Source organism: Centruroides sculpturatus, unplaced genomic scaffold (genome assembly GCF_000671375.1).
Source record: "Centruroides sculpturatus isolate CEXI.00-Female unplaced genomic scaffold, Cexi_2.0 scaffold133, whole genome shotgun sequence".
NCBI classification, from domain to species: domain Eukaryota; kingdom Metazoa; phylum Arthropoda; class Arachnida; order Scorpiones; family Buthidae; genus Centruroides; species Centruroides sculpturatus.
Window position 1 is genome coordinate 596,505 of NW_019384319.1, and position 16,425 is coordinate 612,929.

The 16,425-nt window shown below is 24.6% G+C and overlaps 1 protein-coding gene across 1 annotated transcript in view; it reads right to left on the reverse strand.

Moving 5' to 3' along the window:
- LOC111624769 (insulin-like growth factor-binding protein complex acid labile subunit) overlaps positions 1-11,569 on the reverse strand; it is a 56,865-nt gene extending 45,296 nt beyond the window's left edge. The window contains exons 1-2 of the mRNA XM_023367708.1: positions 11,278-11,569; positions 10,429-10,559 (exon numbers count right to left, since the gene is read on the reverse strand). The gene's annotated coding sequence lies outside the window, so the exon portion shown is untranslated. The remainder of the gene's footprint in view (positions 1-10,428; positions 10,560-11,277) is intronic.
- Between the last annotated feature and the right edge of the window lie 4,856 nt (positions 11,570-16,425).

Below are 16,425 nucleotides of genomic sequence, written 5' to 3' on the forward strand. Positions count from 1 at the left end.
TAACAATTCTTTTAACATAATGACCGATTTAAAGTTAATTTTAAGTATTTTTCCACCGAGGCATCGCTTATCATCTTTTCACTCCAAGCGTAAGTGGATGGAAACTAACTACTCGAAACTTGGTTTTCTTTCTTTGAAGCACGCAAAATGTGTTCAAAAGAATAAAAAAAATCAAAGTGAATATAAGAAACTCTTGCACGCTACGTGGATATCATTTATGAATTTGTATGATCGAAATAACAGTTGTATCGATTATTGCTACTTTTCGTGATCTGCTAGGCGATATAACGTTTCCTTCCACATAATATTTGTTTAAATGAATGTTTTGTTTAATTATTAAAGCAATTTTTAACAAAAATTAACAATTTAATTTGTATTATTGTTATTTAAGTGTATAAAATTTCATTAAAGTTTACCTTGCGTTAAATTAACTAAACGCTATTTTATTCTAAAGTAAAAATTAAATATTGAATAAAATGTATAACGTTTTAAAAATTTAATTTATACTGTATTTTTAATTTTTAAATTTAGTTAAACACACACACATTCTCTCCCTGATAATTAATTTTTAATAACGTTTTGAAAAGTTTTAGTTTAGAAGTTAATTAAAATTATTTTTCTCTTGCTGTGCAAGCGTTTACAATTTATCTCAATGGCATAATTCTTCTAAAGAATAAATTGCTTAAGCCAACCAAACTGTTGAATATTTCTGAAGATGTTATTAGTATAAAATATTTAATCTTCCTTTAACTAAAATTAAAAAAAAACTAATTACTTAATTAGTTTCTTAATATCCAACTTAAGATGGGGATTTCTCCTATAAATTATGGATAATAAGTTAGTAGAAATAGCAATATGCGCAAGGAATAGCAATTTTTTAAATATTTTTCTAAGCTAAAATAGCTTGCTTCATCATACAACATGAGTCAAGTTCGTTTTGCATCAACAAGATCAGGAGGAAGTTGAAGTCTATTGGATATATCTAGTGTGAGTCACAGGGTCTAATTTAATAGTATTAAGTTTAGATAGACTAATCGATCAATCCCTACTTGATTTGACATAAAAATGCAACAAATGAGAACATTTAACTTTTTAAATTAATAAGAAGTTATTGATTAAAAAAATGATTTAAAAAAACCACACAATTTTCCTCCCATATATCATTTAAGAGACATTAACTTCAAAGTTTAAGAGCTGATATTAAATTTAAACCGTGCTAAGTGATCATAAATGAATAATTCTTTTATAAATTCAATTAATTCGGGATTCCTCTTAGAATCGTTATAAATAATGGTGATAAGTGCTTATAAACTATTTGATTTTACAATTTATTTTTAGAAAAATTAGAATATAAAATTTATAGATAATGGATTTAAATTTAATTTAACAGTTAATGTAGTTAATATATGTAGATTAAATGACTTGTGTATATATATATAATTACAAAGAAAAATTACTATTTTAAGATAGAACTTACTGAATTATATATTTACACATTTGCACTGCAATTTTGATCATATTTTCTTCGATAAATCTACAATGCAAACATTAATTCTTAGTATATAAAATTTAAATTTCTTCAGGAAATATTTTCTTGTTTAACATATGGAAAAGAAGGATTAGATATAAGAATTTCCGAGAATTTTTTGAAGTAAAAATTGTTTCGGTTTTCAAGATTTTTACTTTATACTTTTTCTTTTCTATCTTTTCAAAGCTACCGAAATAACGAAAAAAGTTTCTTGAGAAGAAAAACACAAGAAAAATCTACTTAATTTAATAAGATTTTCTTTAAAAAATATGAGAAAATATTACTAAAAAGTGATGCTTTTAAAATTCAATTCTTTTTAGAAATCGTGTTTTTTAAGAGATGCTTTAATGACATAGATTCATTTAATGTAACATCAATAAAATTTTGATTAAAGTTCACTTAATCGCGAAATTTTAGTGAGTAGAAAAAGGTCATTTTTAATTATTATAAGCCTAATTTAAAGAAGAGATAAAAGACATAACCGATTTTCTTCATTGTCACTCGAAGCAAAAATAAAATATTGACAAAATAAGTATAAAAACAATGCCTTTAGCATAGAATAGATATGATATAATGCATATCGATCCAAATAATTTCTTAAATGATAATTTTTCAGCTCAAAACGTGTAATTTTTTTTTATTTTTATCCTCTCAATAATTGATTTTTTAACATTTGTAACCTTATTTAAAATAGATTATAGAGGTGTATATATTTAGATTTGAGGGATTTTTGTAGATAAACTGATAAATAAATAAAAATTCAAATCTTCTGTTGTGGGATGAGGACAAAAGGATAAGGAATAATATTTCTTTTGTGTTCTTATCACCAGATTAGAGGGTTGGATAAAACATTAACAAATATTCCATCTTTTTCACCCCCGTGCATGTTTCATGAATAATACAATCTGGCCCACTCTGCAGTTAGCTTAACATCAATCTCCTGGTCACCGAAACCAGATCTTTGGTGTTTGTGCACACACCAACTTGGCTTTGTCATTCTCAACCTATCACTCCTTGTCACAATACTTCTTATTACAACAGCAACGATAAGAGAAGGCTCACGTTTTGATTTTCTCATTAGAAATAGCACGACAAATTTTATATAATAGTAGGGAAAAATCCATTATATTCGAAAGATCATTAAAGGAAAATTCATTTATTAAAAATAGCAAAATATTAAAACCCTTATCGGATTTACAGTATAATTTCTAACATAAATCACAGCAATGTCATAAGCAGGACTTTAGAGTAATGGAATGCTTACAGGTTTCAAAACTCGGCTAAATGATACCTAATGTTGGATACAGATGTTGCATCAATTCCCTTTTCGGATCACGTGACTAGCATGTGATAAATGACACGTCATGGACCGGCCACCGAGGTCGTTCCCCCACCTACCACCCGGGTTACACTTTCCAACCAGGTAACAGATGTTTCTCTAACCTCAAATGATGCTCATATACCGATTCTGTCTTCAAGTTTAAAAGACGCTCTATATTGCTTTTTCTTTCACTACTTTTATTTATTAAAGTTTCGTTTCAGCTTTAGTTTACCCTTAAACTTGCTCCCCCCTTTTTTTGTTAAAAACGTAATGGATTTTTTCGGAGGAAATTACAAACATGACTTGAAATTTAAAGAAAGGAAATGTTTTTTTTAAACTTCTTTTAATTATTATCCAGTAAAGTTGATCAACAAAATCGTAAAATTAATGAATAAAAACATAAGAATAAATGTAATTAGCATAAATTTTTAATAATTAATTTACTTATATATAAATGAAAAATAAAGTGGAAAATATATTATATTTTAACGAACGAGTTACTTAATTTAAAATATTTAATGATAATAAATTATTATATAATATTGAATATTTATGAATTTATAACTAAACATTTAAAATAGCTTTAAGGAATGTCTTGAAATTCACCGACATTCGTATCTAATGTTTAAAACTTCATCAAAGTTTTACAATAATATTTTTAAATTTATAAAACTTTATTATCATAAAATTAATAAATGAATATTTTATAAAATTCTAGTAAATATGCTCTAAAGTAAGTAAGAATAAAATAAATTATATTAGAATTTCTTTCATGTAGTAAGTTAATTATCAATTATAAAATCATAAAATTTACTAATAAATGTTACGTTGTTTGATACATTAATATTTAAATGTACAAATAATTTAATTAAATTAATAATTTAAGTGATTTATAACAGCATATCAGTGACAGAAAAGATAATTTTATCAGTAAAAGTATATAATTTATAATGTTATTAATTTGAAACCGAATTTATTTAAATTATTAAATGTACTTAAAACTTATGTACTGTACTGTACAGTACGTTATTGAAAACTAGATATTTTAAAAATAAACAAAATAATTATTAAATATTAAGCATTCTTCTTGCGTGGTTTCTCTTCCATCAGTGTAAATTAATATAAATGAACTGATAAACATCCACGTTAAATATTTAGGCATGTAAGCAATATTATATTTGCTCTTTCAAGATTTAATCTTATCAATATTCTGTTGGAGAACACAAGAAATTAATAAATACTTAAGCATAATGCTTAAGCATTTATTAATTTCTTATTAAAAATAACTTTAAGATTTTTTAGAGACGTGAAACAGATGAAAGAAACGAACAACAGAAAGTTTGGAGAGAAATTTAAAATAAAAAGTAAATTCTCTGTGATGTTGGACACTTTAAAGAGTACTACGAGTCGTCTCTAGAGTATTACAAAGTCTCTACAATATTACAAAGTATATTAAAGATCATCCTGATAATATATGTATACATTGAACTTCCCATGAAGACATAATTCTTATTTATCCAGCAACATAGACTCGTAATATTAACAATATTATTATCAAGATAATCGTTAATATTATGAGCCTATATGTAGCTAGATAAATAAGAATTATGTCTCTATATGAAGTTTAATATATTATTGAGATAATTTATATATTATAAGAATAATCGATAAACAGTATTAATAGCATTACAAAGCAGGATATTCGTTATACATCCTAGGATATATAACAATATCCTGCTTTGTAATTTGTTATTCGTTATATACATACGTGTACATTTAAGTAGAATTAAATGTGTTATATATTTTAATTTAAAAAAATTAACTAATTATCAAAAGCACATTTAAATGCTTCATTCAAAATATATTGTCAGATTGTTTCTCATATAACAGATTGAGAAAGAATCAATGAGTAATTTAAATAAATTATTTTTATTTTAAATTAACAGTTATAAACGTTATAGAGATTCGAATAAATACTTTTAATACTGAAATAATATAAAGAAATTTTACTCATTTAAATGTCATATTGTACTTTAATAATTATAACTTAAAAATTAAGATAACAGTTACGAGCTTACGAGAAATCAAGAATTAATAATAATTACATAAATTATTAAACCATGAATATAGTAACGTTAAATTAATCTTAAATAATGATAATTTTTGGTTATTTGCATATAAAATAATTAAAATTTTATATTTTATACATGAATAATTTACTATTGACTTAGAATGAACTAGCTGTGGTGATGAGTACAAAATCTTTAATTATTTTTAATTAATATTACTAGGTAAAATATAAAATATCTTAATAAATAATTAAAATTATTAAAGAATATTTTATTTGGAAATAGTTTCTCTTACAGTTAATTCAGTCTTTAAAACTTCAATTAAGAAAAATAAAAGACTCTTCTGATTAGGAAAAACAGCATTTAAAAACGGTCGTTAAATTGTAATAGAACTCATTTAGCAAATCAAAATTCAGCAATAAAAAAATTCAATCTACTTTACAAATATTAAAATTAATATTTTAATTAACTAATGATGTCAGTAATTTATCCAGATTAAAACTCATCATAAGTTATTGTAACGTCCTACACAAATGGGACAATAAACAAATCTAGTTAAAGCAAATATAAAAAAATCACAAACACACAAACCATAATTACGATAAGTCTCATCAGCGGGGTCCTCTCTAATTAATTAAGTACGTCAGATGCAGACAAACACATCATCACTCACATCACGAAGAGAAGAGACACAGTTAACAGACATGATGCTACAATGTCATGAAAATATTTCCACAAACAAAGGATTATTATAAAGAGAGATAGAGAGCATGTTTATTAATGTACGTTTCTAGTAAAAATAATCGTTTTCCATTAATGTTATTAAGCAATAATTAACGATTAGTTATAAAAATTGGAAAATTTTAAATGTGAAGAATTCATTAGAAACTAACAGCGAATATCAAGAGTAAATTCAATTTCAGGGAATGAATTTTCCTTTATATTTATATATTTTACAAAATTTTGAAATATATTAAGAGCAAAAATATTTCATACAAAATTAATTTTTAATTCAATTATATATTATTTATATTTAAAAAATAAATTATTAAAAAATACGCAAAGAAAAGGAAGAGGAGGAAGGAAAAGAAAAAATTTTAATAAAAATCTTTATATATGAAATTTTTAAATGAATATATTATTTTTAAAAGAAGAAAATATTTTTTAAAATGTTAAAATTTCAAGAAAATTCATAACTAAAATACAAACTTTCATCTTCCTTATTGATATTTACAAAGAGAGAGATAATTAAATGAAAACTATACTAAATTTTTTTAAATTTAAAAATTATTTTAAAAGTTAAATAAGAAAAAATAACGTTGTTGAGTTTATTATAAAAATTAAGATAAATAAAATAAATCCGTAAATTGTTTTAACTTATAAGAATAACATTTTAAATGAAATAATCAGATTATTTAATTAAAATCAAGTGAATTTTTTAAATGATTAATGAATTGTTTGTAATAAAATTTAAAGCAATGTTTATTTATAAATATCACTGAGTAAAAATTAGAAAGGAAAAGTGGAAAGAATTAGAAATAATCCCAATGGAATAAAAGCACATTTGTCTTTTTTTTCCTAATTTTTTTTAGAAAAAGACGATTTGTATAAAAAATTTCCTATATAAGAAAAGACTTTTTGTTACTTTATATAGGCAATCTCATTTGCATGATCATTTATTTACATCACTTCCAATGTAATTCAAAACTGCTGAGATACACAAAATTTTCTAATATCTACACTTAGCTAATAGTTGTCACATTAATTCAAAGGAAACAAAATTTTTTCCCCTTTCTCTTCTGTTGTAAACTTATATTTTATGTAAGATTAGAATAAATACGAGTACATTTGACAAGAATTAGATATTATTAAAATTAACGTGCATAATTAATTGTAACAATTTTTGCTTAATTTGTTATAATTAAGAATTAGAATATTTAAAGATAGTGTATCGAATTTACATTTGGCATGTATTCAGATATGCAATAAGTTTGTTAGTTATATTAATCTTTTCTTCTTCAGTAATTTTACTTATATTTAATGAGGTTAATAACCTTTAAATGATAATATAAGACGGTTTCAAATATTTAGAATAGACTTAAAATTGTTTTCATGTCAGAGAATTTAAACCTTTTTCTTTATNTTAACTAATGATGTCAGTAATTTATCCAGATTAAAACTCATCATAAGTTATTGTAACGTCCTACACAAATGGGACAATAAACAAATCTAGTTAAAGCAAATATAAAAAAATCACAAACACACAAACCATAATTACGATAAGTCTCATCAGCGGGGTCCTCTCTAATTAATTAAGTACGTCAGATGCAGACAAACACATCATCACTCACATCACGAAGAGAAGAGACACAGTTAACAGACATGATGCTACAATGTCATGAAAATATTTCCACAAACAAAGGATTATTATAAAGAGAGATAGAGAGCATGTTTATTAATGTACGTTTCTAGTAAAAATAATCGTTTTCCATTAATGTTATTAAGCAATAATTAACGATTAGTTATAAAAATTGGAAAATTTTAAATGTGAAGAATTCATTAGAAACTAACAGCGAATATCAAGAGTAAATTCAATTTCAGGGAATGAATTTTCCTTTATATTTATATATTTTACAAAATTTTGAAATATATTAAGAGCAAAAATATTTCATACAAAATTAATTTTTAATTCAATTATATATTATTTATATTTAAAAAATAAATTATTAAAAAATACGCAAAGAAAAGGAAGAGGAGGAAGGAAAAGAAAAAATTTTAATAAAAATCTTTATATATGAAATTTTTAAATGAATATATTATTTTTAAAAGAAGAAAATATTTTTTAAAATGTTAAAATTTCAAGAAAATTCATAACTAAAATACAAACTTTCATCTTCCTTATTGATATTTACAAAGAGAGAGATAATTAAATGAAAACTATACTAAATTTTTTTAAATTTAAAAATTATTTTAAAAGTTAAATAAGAAAAAATAACGTTGTTGAGTTTATTATAAAAATTAAGATAAATAAAATAAATCCGTAAATTGTTTTAACTTATAAGAATAACATTTTAAATGAAATAATCAGATTATTTAATTAAAATCAAGTGAATTTTTTAAATGATTAATGAATTGTTTGTAATAAAATTTAAAGCAATGTTTATTTATAAATATCACTGAGTAAAAATTAGAAAGGAAAAGTGGAAAGAATTAGAAATAATCCCAATGGAATAAAAGCACATTTGTCTTTTTTTTCCTAATTTTTTTTAGAAAAAGACGATTTGTATAAAAAATTTCCTATATAAGAAAAGACTTTTTGTTACTTTATATAGGCAATCTCATTTGCATGATCATTTATTTACATCACTTCCAATGTAATTCAAAACTGCTGAGATACACAAAATTTTCTAATATCTACACTTAGCTAATAGTTGTCACATTAATTCAAAGGAAACAAAATTTTTTCCCCTTTCTCTTCTGTTGTAAACTTATATTTTATGTAAGATTAGAATAAATACGAGTACATTTGACAAGAATTAGATATTATTAAAATTAACGTGCATAATTAATTGTAACAATTTTTGCTTAATTTGTTATAATTAAGAATTAGAATATTTAAAGATAGTGTATCGAATTTACATTTGGCATGTATTCAGATATGCAATAAGTTTGTTAGTTATATTAATCTTTTCTTCTTCAGTAATTTTACTTATATTTAATGAGGTTAATAACCTTTAAATGATAATATAAGACGGTTTCAAATATTTAGAATAGACTTAAAATTGTTTTCATGNCAAGTGAATTTTTTAAATGATTAATGAATTGTTTGTAATAAAATTTAAAGCAATGTTTATTTATAAATATCACTGAGTAAAAATTAGAAAGGAAAAGTGGAAAGAATTAGAAATAATCCCAATGGAATAAAAGCACATTTGTCTTTTTTTTCCTAATTTTTTTTAGAAAAAGACGATTTGTATAAAAAATTTCCTATATAAGAAAAGACTTTTTGTTACTTTATATAGGCAATCTCATTTGCATGATCATTTATTTACATCACTTCCAATGTAATTCAAAACTGCTGAGATACACAAAATTTTCTAATATCTACACTTAGCTAATAGTTGTCACATTAATTCAAAGGAAACAAAATTTTTTCCCCTTTCTCTTCTGTTGTAAACTTATATTTTATGTAAGATTAGAATAAATACGAGTACATTTGACAAGAATTAGATATTATTAAAATTAACGTGCATAATTAATTGTAACAATTTTTGCTTAATTTGTTATAATTAAGAATTAGAATATTTAAAGATAGTGTATCGAATTTACATTTGGCATGTATTCAGATATGCAATAAGTTTGTTAGTTATATTAATCTTTTCTTCTTCAGTAATTTTACTTATATTTAATGAGGTTAATAACCTTTAAATGATAATATAAGACGGTTTCAAATATTTAGAATAGACTTAAAATTGTTTTCATGTCAGAGAATTTAAACCTTTTTCTTTATTAATTTTTTATTGGTATTTTATTGTAGTTATTTGAAGTTAATGTATAAATTTATCAACTGTAAAATTTTTATTTTTTATTTATTTTTGATAAAAATAGTTTTCTTTTCTAAAGAAATATAAACATCACTTCAACACAATGGAGGAGCAAAGTCTCAGGTGCCAGTAAAAGTTTTATATACAGTCTCAATCTGTTGTTGTGATAAATTCCTGAAAGTTTTAACATGGATTTATCGATTTTAAAGAAAGTTCAAAAGGCTAAAAGCCCAAGAAAACTTATGTTTGTTAATTTTATGTTGAATGAAAGGAACGAAGGAAATTTATCCTTTTATTTCTTACATCCGAGAAACGTTTTATTTTGAAAATCATAAATAATTTTATTTTGTATTAACTTTAGATTTATATTTAAAAAATAATGATTTTTAGTGATTCTAAACTGATTTCTAGAGTTATAAATAATCATTTAAAGATTTTGTACGTATCTAAATGTAATAAGAATCGATCATCATTTCTCAATTTAAATCAAATATAATGTTTATTAGCGGGTTAGGAACTAGAAATTGAGGTAGTAAAATCAATAAAAATCAAGAGAGAAAGGCTGAAAAACCATTTCCACGACCTCCAGAACAAAAGTTAATAGTTGCATTTTATTTAAACTAGTTATAAAATTTAAAAGCATGCTTTTAGTGAAGTCTGTAACTGCTTTTTTAATGGCTGATAAATATTATACAAATATAAAAGTAAGAAAGTAAACAACCTTGTCATCATTTTCTACTAAATGCACTTCTCAACTATAAAAATGAAAAGATGTTTCTTTATTATTGTTTGGGATTTTGAGAATCTGTGGCGATTCCCACAAAGAAAGATGCAACAAGACTTTCATTTTCTTTCACAAAGATGTTACATTTAACAACATCAACAAAGTTATGAAAGTAAATTTATATTTATTATTACAGTTTTACTAAATAATCTTATTTATAAAATAATTTTCACCTAACTTACTTTAAAATTTCTTTCCAAATGATTGAAATGATGTTATTGGCAATATCCATCTTCCAGAATGAGCACATTTTTCTGATATGACAAAAAATTTTTCTTCATTGGTTACATTTTCAGTTATCAAATAGTTCAATCTAAAAAAATAATGAAAAATAAATTAAATATTTATTTATTAAAATTAACATTTTAAACATAACATTCATAAAAATAGATAAAACAGAAATTTTAAAATGTATTTTATTTGCATAAATTATATTACATCGCAAGTTAGCGATTATTTTTAATAAAATAATCAAAGTTTGAAAAGAAAATTTTACTAATTAGTGTCTTTAAAGTATTATAATTATCAACAAACTTAGAATTCTCATTAGTATTTTTATTAATTATCCAAAAATTCATAATTTAAGAAAGGAAAGAATTTAACTGAAAAATTATTTCATTTCAATCTCAGTGTGAAAATTTTAATGAGAAGTTTATGTTGTCATTTTATCAGATTTCATTTACTTGTTTGCACGTATAATATAAAAAACAGTTGGCATTATCTCAAAACAAGCCAGAGAGGATTAGAATGCAGTAAAGTTTTAATTATCCCTTTTCCTTGTACGGACTGTATTCACAAGAAAAAATGAAAAAAAATTCTTTACTGAGTATAATTGATTTCTGTTGACTGAAGCACAGAGAAGGGATAAGTTGGGAGTTAATTAGGGTTTTCAGTGTACTTCACCATTGCCAAACTATCTGATAAGCTACACATTAAGTTAAGAATATAAAAGAAAGTCTACGGGAGATAAAGCAGTGAGTTTTTTATAAGTTAACGAAATTTTTTTACAAAAAAATTAAATGTCAACTTACATAATTATCGTCATCCGTTGACACTATGATGATTTAAAAGTGTAATAGATCACGTGATTAGTAGCAGGATCTGCACAGCTCGATCGAATAATGAGCAACAAACATTTCGTGAAGTTGCTGAACTTGCACTGAAATGATTTAACCCCACACTGGGAAAATTGTCTTGCGATTCTGCCGTCGACAAGCTCGCTACTGCCGCAGACCGTGACCGAGCGAGGCCCACCAACCATGGTATCGACCAATCTTTAGCAAAGGGGAGGAAGGTATGCCGAAATCTGTCGTTCGGCTATTAACGGTTATTCTGAGCGGATAAAATGCGATAAATGATCATTTGACCAATCCAAATAAAAGCGAAAATCATTTTAATTAAAAAAACATTAATTTTCAACTTTTAATTTTTAATTAAGGAAAAAATTCTCTTTTGTTTACTTTATTGATTTTAATTTTCAATTATAAAAATAACCACCAAACATAACGAGAATAAACATTTTTTTAAAAAGAGTTATTTTAATCTTTCGCCTGTAAATGCATCTTTTCCTTATTATTCCGTGTCGTGCAGAGAAGTCTCCATACAGTAAGCGCTACTAAAGTTTAGAAGTAATTTCTATTTTTTAATTTCAAAAGTTTGTTTTATAATAATATTGAAAGAAAAGGCCCTGGATTAAAATTAAAACTAAATTAAAAAACATAGTAATTTAAATATTTAAAAAATTTAATTTAATTTCTAGAACAGGATCAAGCCAATGCTAATGTCATTCTAAGTTATAATCTGTTGCTGTGTCTTCTGCTAATTTCATTTCCATATTCTTACTTCTAATTAAACATTGTAACAGCAATTATACTTTGCTTGTTTTATACCAAATTACAATCGAAAATTACGTGGCTTTCTTAAGATTTTTCATTACTAGTTAAATGTGTTCTTTGCATTATTCATTACAAAATGTCCGATTTAAATAATACTGCCATTTTCCACTTGCTTAATTTGTCCAGTTTTAATACAGTTTGGTATATTAAATTATAAATTATATATATCATTGTATAAAATAAATCTCAGAACAATAAATTTTATTGTAGAAAACAATTTAAAATATTATCTATTATATTTAATTAACATTTTCCTTCTGTTTGAAATTTAAATATATATATATATCTTGCAATAATAAAGAAATAAATTTTATTGATCAGATTTTTACATCTCTTTAACTTATGTTTAGATTTAAAAATATATTTCTCCTTATAATAATAACAAATATTTAATCTAACAGTAACAATCATATTAAAATTTAGCATTTTTTAAAATGTAAATGTATATGCATATATATTTATTCCGTTTTTACTTCGACTCAAGTTTTCTAATCTACATAACACTCCAACCGCTTCATCTGTTGTCATGGAAACTTATGATGAAAATCATGTAAAGTAAATGATAAGTTTTCTTTCCTCACTTCGATGCAATTATGAGAGGATGGTAGTCGAGTTTTCTTTGGTAGCAGCAAAGTTTTCTTGTAATAAAGATCATTAATCTGAAGGACCATCGGAAGGGATGCGCCTCTCCCAATGGCATATTACTTTGTACAGGTGACGTGATAGGTACAGTGACGTAAAAATGAATGCCGAAACGATAGTGTAATCAGAAAAACATGTTTGAAAAAGGGGAAAATGCGTTTTTACAGCAAGAAATGCCACTTTTATGATGACTAATACAGTTTTTTTTTTGCTTAGACGAAAAGTGATAAAAATGGTTTATAGTTTTGGTTAATAAAAAATATTTTTCTTGATTGAAAATTAAATAATGTCTCTTCATATATTCAATAATATTAAAATACATAACATAACAATAAATATTTTTTCTAGACGAACTGGAGGATAGTTATAATATAGAGAGAGGACCAATTTGTGTTATTTTTTGATGACGTAAAGTATTGTAAGGTTCTCTATAATGTGACGTCGAAGTGTTTTTTTTATCTTTTAAAGGTATCATTTCGCATTCCGTGACTTAATGGTGATCCTTTCTCTCAATGATGGCGCGATGGTAAGGAAGAAGTGACGTTAAGAGTAATGGAGATCTTATATGATATAACAGGAAATGAAAACCCTTATGACACAATATATAGTTTTTTAATATATTTTTTTATCAGTAGTGATGTAATAAGATTGAAAACGTCCAGTGACAAAAACAGGTTGTATAGTTTAATTATAGGAATTTTTTACCTTAAAAGAAAATGTTTTTTTCCCCTTTTCTGCTCCATGATCTTGTTCTTGAAGCTTCAAAACAAAATAGGAAACGTAATTTCGTGGCTACTTAACGAGATGTTCGGAGAAAATAGAGTGAGTGAACACTGAGTAAATATCTTGAGGGAGGAAAACTCATTTATTAATGGCGGAATGCCTTAAAGAATAAAACAATCTGAAAATTGATAATTTTGCATGCATATGCAGAATTTATAAGAATTAAAGCACGCCATCTGTTATGAAACTTTGTAACTTCGTTCCTGATCTTCACTAACTCGATTGAAACGAATTGTATAAGGGTAACTTTTTTCGTTATAAAAAATTGTAAACTGCTCTTTCGAGAAGGAGAAAAAATTAAAAAAATAATAATAAAGGATAGAAGTCGTATAAAAGGAAACATTAAGGGAAGTAACCGCTGAGCTGTCTTAATTTCCTGTCTTGCTGACTTCTCAGAAGTCTTCCTTTTTTATTATTTAATAATCAACCAGCAATTTCCTTTCATCACCGGCATCTAGTTATTGGCAATTGAACCAAGAGTAGTTAATCATTTTTGAGAAATTAAATGCTCAATTTTTCTTATTTTTTAATCTAGATGATAACTTATAATATTTTCAAGATTTCAAAATAAAATTTTTCAATTTATTTTCTATTTTTATATACATATTTATTTATTTATTATTAGTCAATTTAATTAATATATTTATAATNAAATAAATTAATTTTTTTCTTGTTAGATAAAGTTTAATTATTTTGAGAATTATATCGTTACTCTCCAACCTTTATATATAATAAATACTGTGACATTATCAAGTAATGTAAGTCGAGACTTTTCGGAAATCGCTAACTACAGGTTGAGAAATAAAAATTGGCAAGATTTCTAATTATATTTTTGTAAATTTGCTCTGAGTTATAATTTTATATCTTTTGATGTTTTGGTTATTGCGTAAAGTTGCTTACTTGTTAAAATAATGAAGGGTTATAATTAAACTTATCAGGATCATTTCAATTAACCACAAAGTGATAGTTAATGCGACAATTTAATCTATAGAAGGTTTCTTTTTCTGTATAAACTGACGTAATGACTTCCGCTTTGATTTCCATTAATGTATGAATAGGAGAAAGATCAGTATTATCGGTGACGTAACGACCAGTATCGTTTTGATCTGGCCTGACACGATGGCAACTGCTATCTCGCTTGATGAAAACATAATCGCGGAGGAAACGGGGTTGTTCCTACTGATCAGAGGTAGTGAACATCGGTGATTCGACCGGATGACGTAATGAAAGTGTGATAATATAGGGATGATGATGTTGGAAGTGACGTAATAGTGTATTATCATTTTGTTTCCAATAACTAATTGTCAAAACGATGCTGGAACCATTCACTCTTAGATGAATAGGATAAAATTACCAGTAATCTTCACAAATTTATGAATGAAAACTGTTTGTTTTAAGCTCTCTTGACACTTTTAACAGCATCGAATAATTAAAATTGCTATTCTGTAGCAAAGTAACAAAGTCTAGAATTAACCTGTGATGTAATAATTAAAGTTATATTATCTGTGAAATGGAAAGTTTCTCAATTCTTTATCACTCTTTAAACATAAATGAATGGAAAATGGTTATCATTAAAAATCCTTAATTAATTATTACAGCAACTGCTGAAAGAATTGGAGCTTAATAATTATTCTCTAAATTACGCTTAGCATATAAAAATGTTAAGTCATTCGATTAACTATACAATATTAAATAAATTTAATGCAAATTTTGATGATTTCCTATGAATTTAAGAGTTTATTTTTTGTTATTTTCTTAAATATGGAACTTAGAATTAATATTTTAAAGTTTTGATAATGCTGCTTTAGATACAAGAGGATTTTACCTTCTAGTAAATTAATGATTTATTGATTATATAGCATTATAGAAAATCTTAATGAATTAGTAATGCATGAATTATGAATTAAACATTATTCAGCTATATAATTAATGCTCATTCACTAATATATATCTGTATGCAAAGCTAAACTTGTCTAATCTTTAATATTATGCTGTTAAATTAACATTACATGGCCTTAAAATAGGAGCAAGAGTTTAAAATAACGTTTTGAGAGAAAAAACCTCATCCAGATGTTCCTCAGCCACTAGTTACCATAGAAAAATACAGATTAATTTAAAAAATGAACATCGAGGAGAAATATAATGCATTAATTTTATTTTAAGTTGAAACAACATTAATTTGTTATTTTCGTGTTTGTTATTTTCAAAAATAAATAAAGTAAGTAATTACTTCTTTAAAAATTCAAAGAAAATATAAAGAGAAAAGTATGCTTAAAATGCAGTAATAAAGAATTCTTTAAAGTAATAATAATTACTTTTAAAATCCAATATAAAAGTTTTGTAAATTTGATTAGATCAGAAATTTAAAAAAAATTATTTATCTTGGTCACATTTTAATTATTTGCAGTCGTCTTGTTTGAGATTGAAAAAGATAGAAATAAGATGTTTCTTGTAGTTTTTATGGCTCTTTTAAAGCTTTAGATAGCGGCACTTTGTCTATCTTTTCAGTTTTTGAGAGATTACTTAGATATTCGCTTTTAGAAGATCTAAAAATAATAATATCAAAGCGTTAAATATATTCTAAGAGATCATTGAATGAAATCTAAGAGATCCATTCAATAATTATGAGAGATATAATTGAATTATTCTATCAAATGAAATTTTTATCACTTTTAGAAGGAGAAGATAACAGATTCCAGAGGGATTTTAAGTCATATTTAAAATTTTAGCTTATAATTGATCTGATATCATATTGTGACATCTTAATAGAGCTTAAGAACGTATTCTTTCCTTCGGGTTATCATCTCGAAAATCAAGTCAATTGAAAACTATCTACTATTGTCTTTTAAGAACCTAATT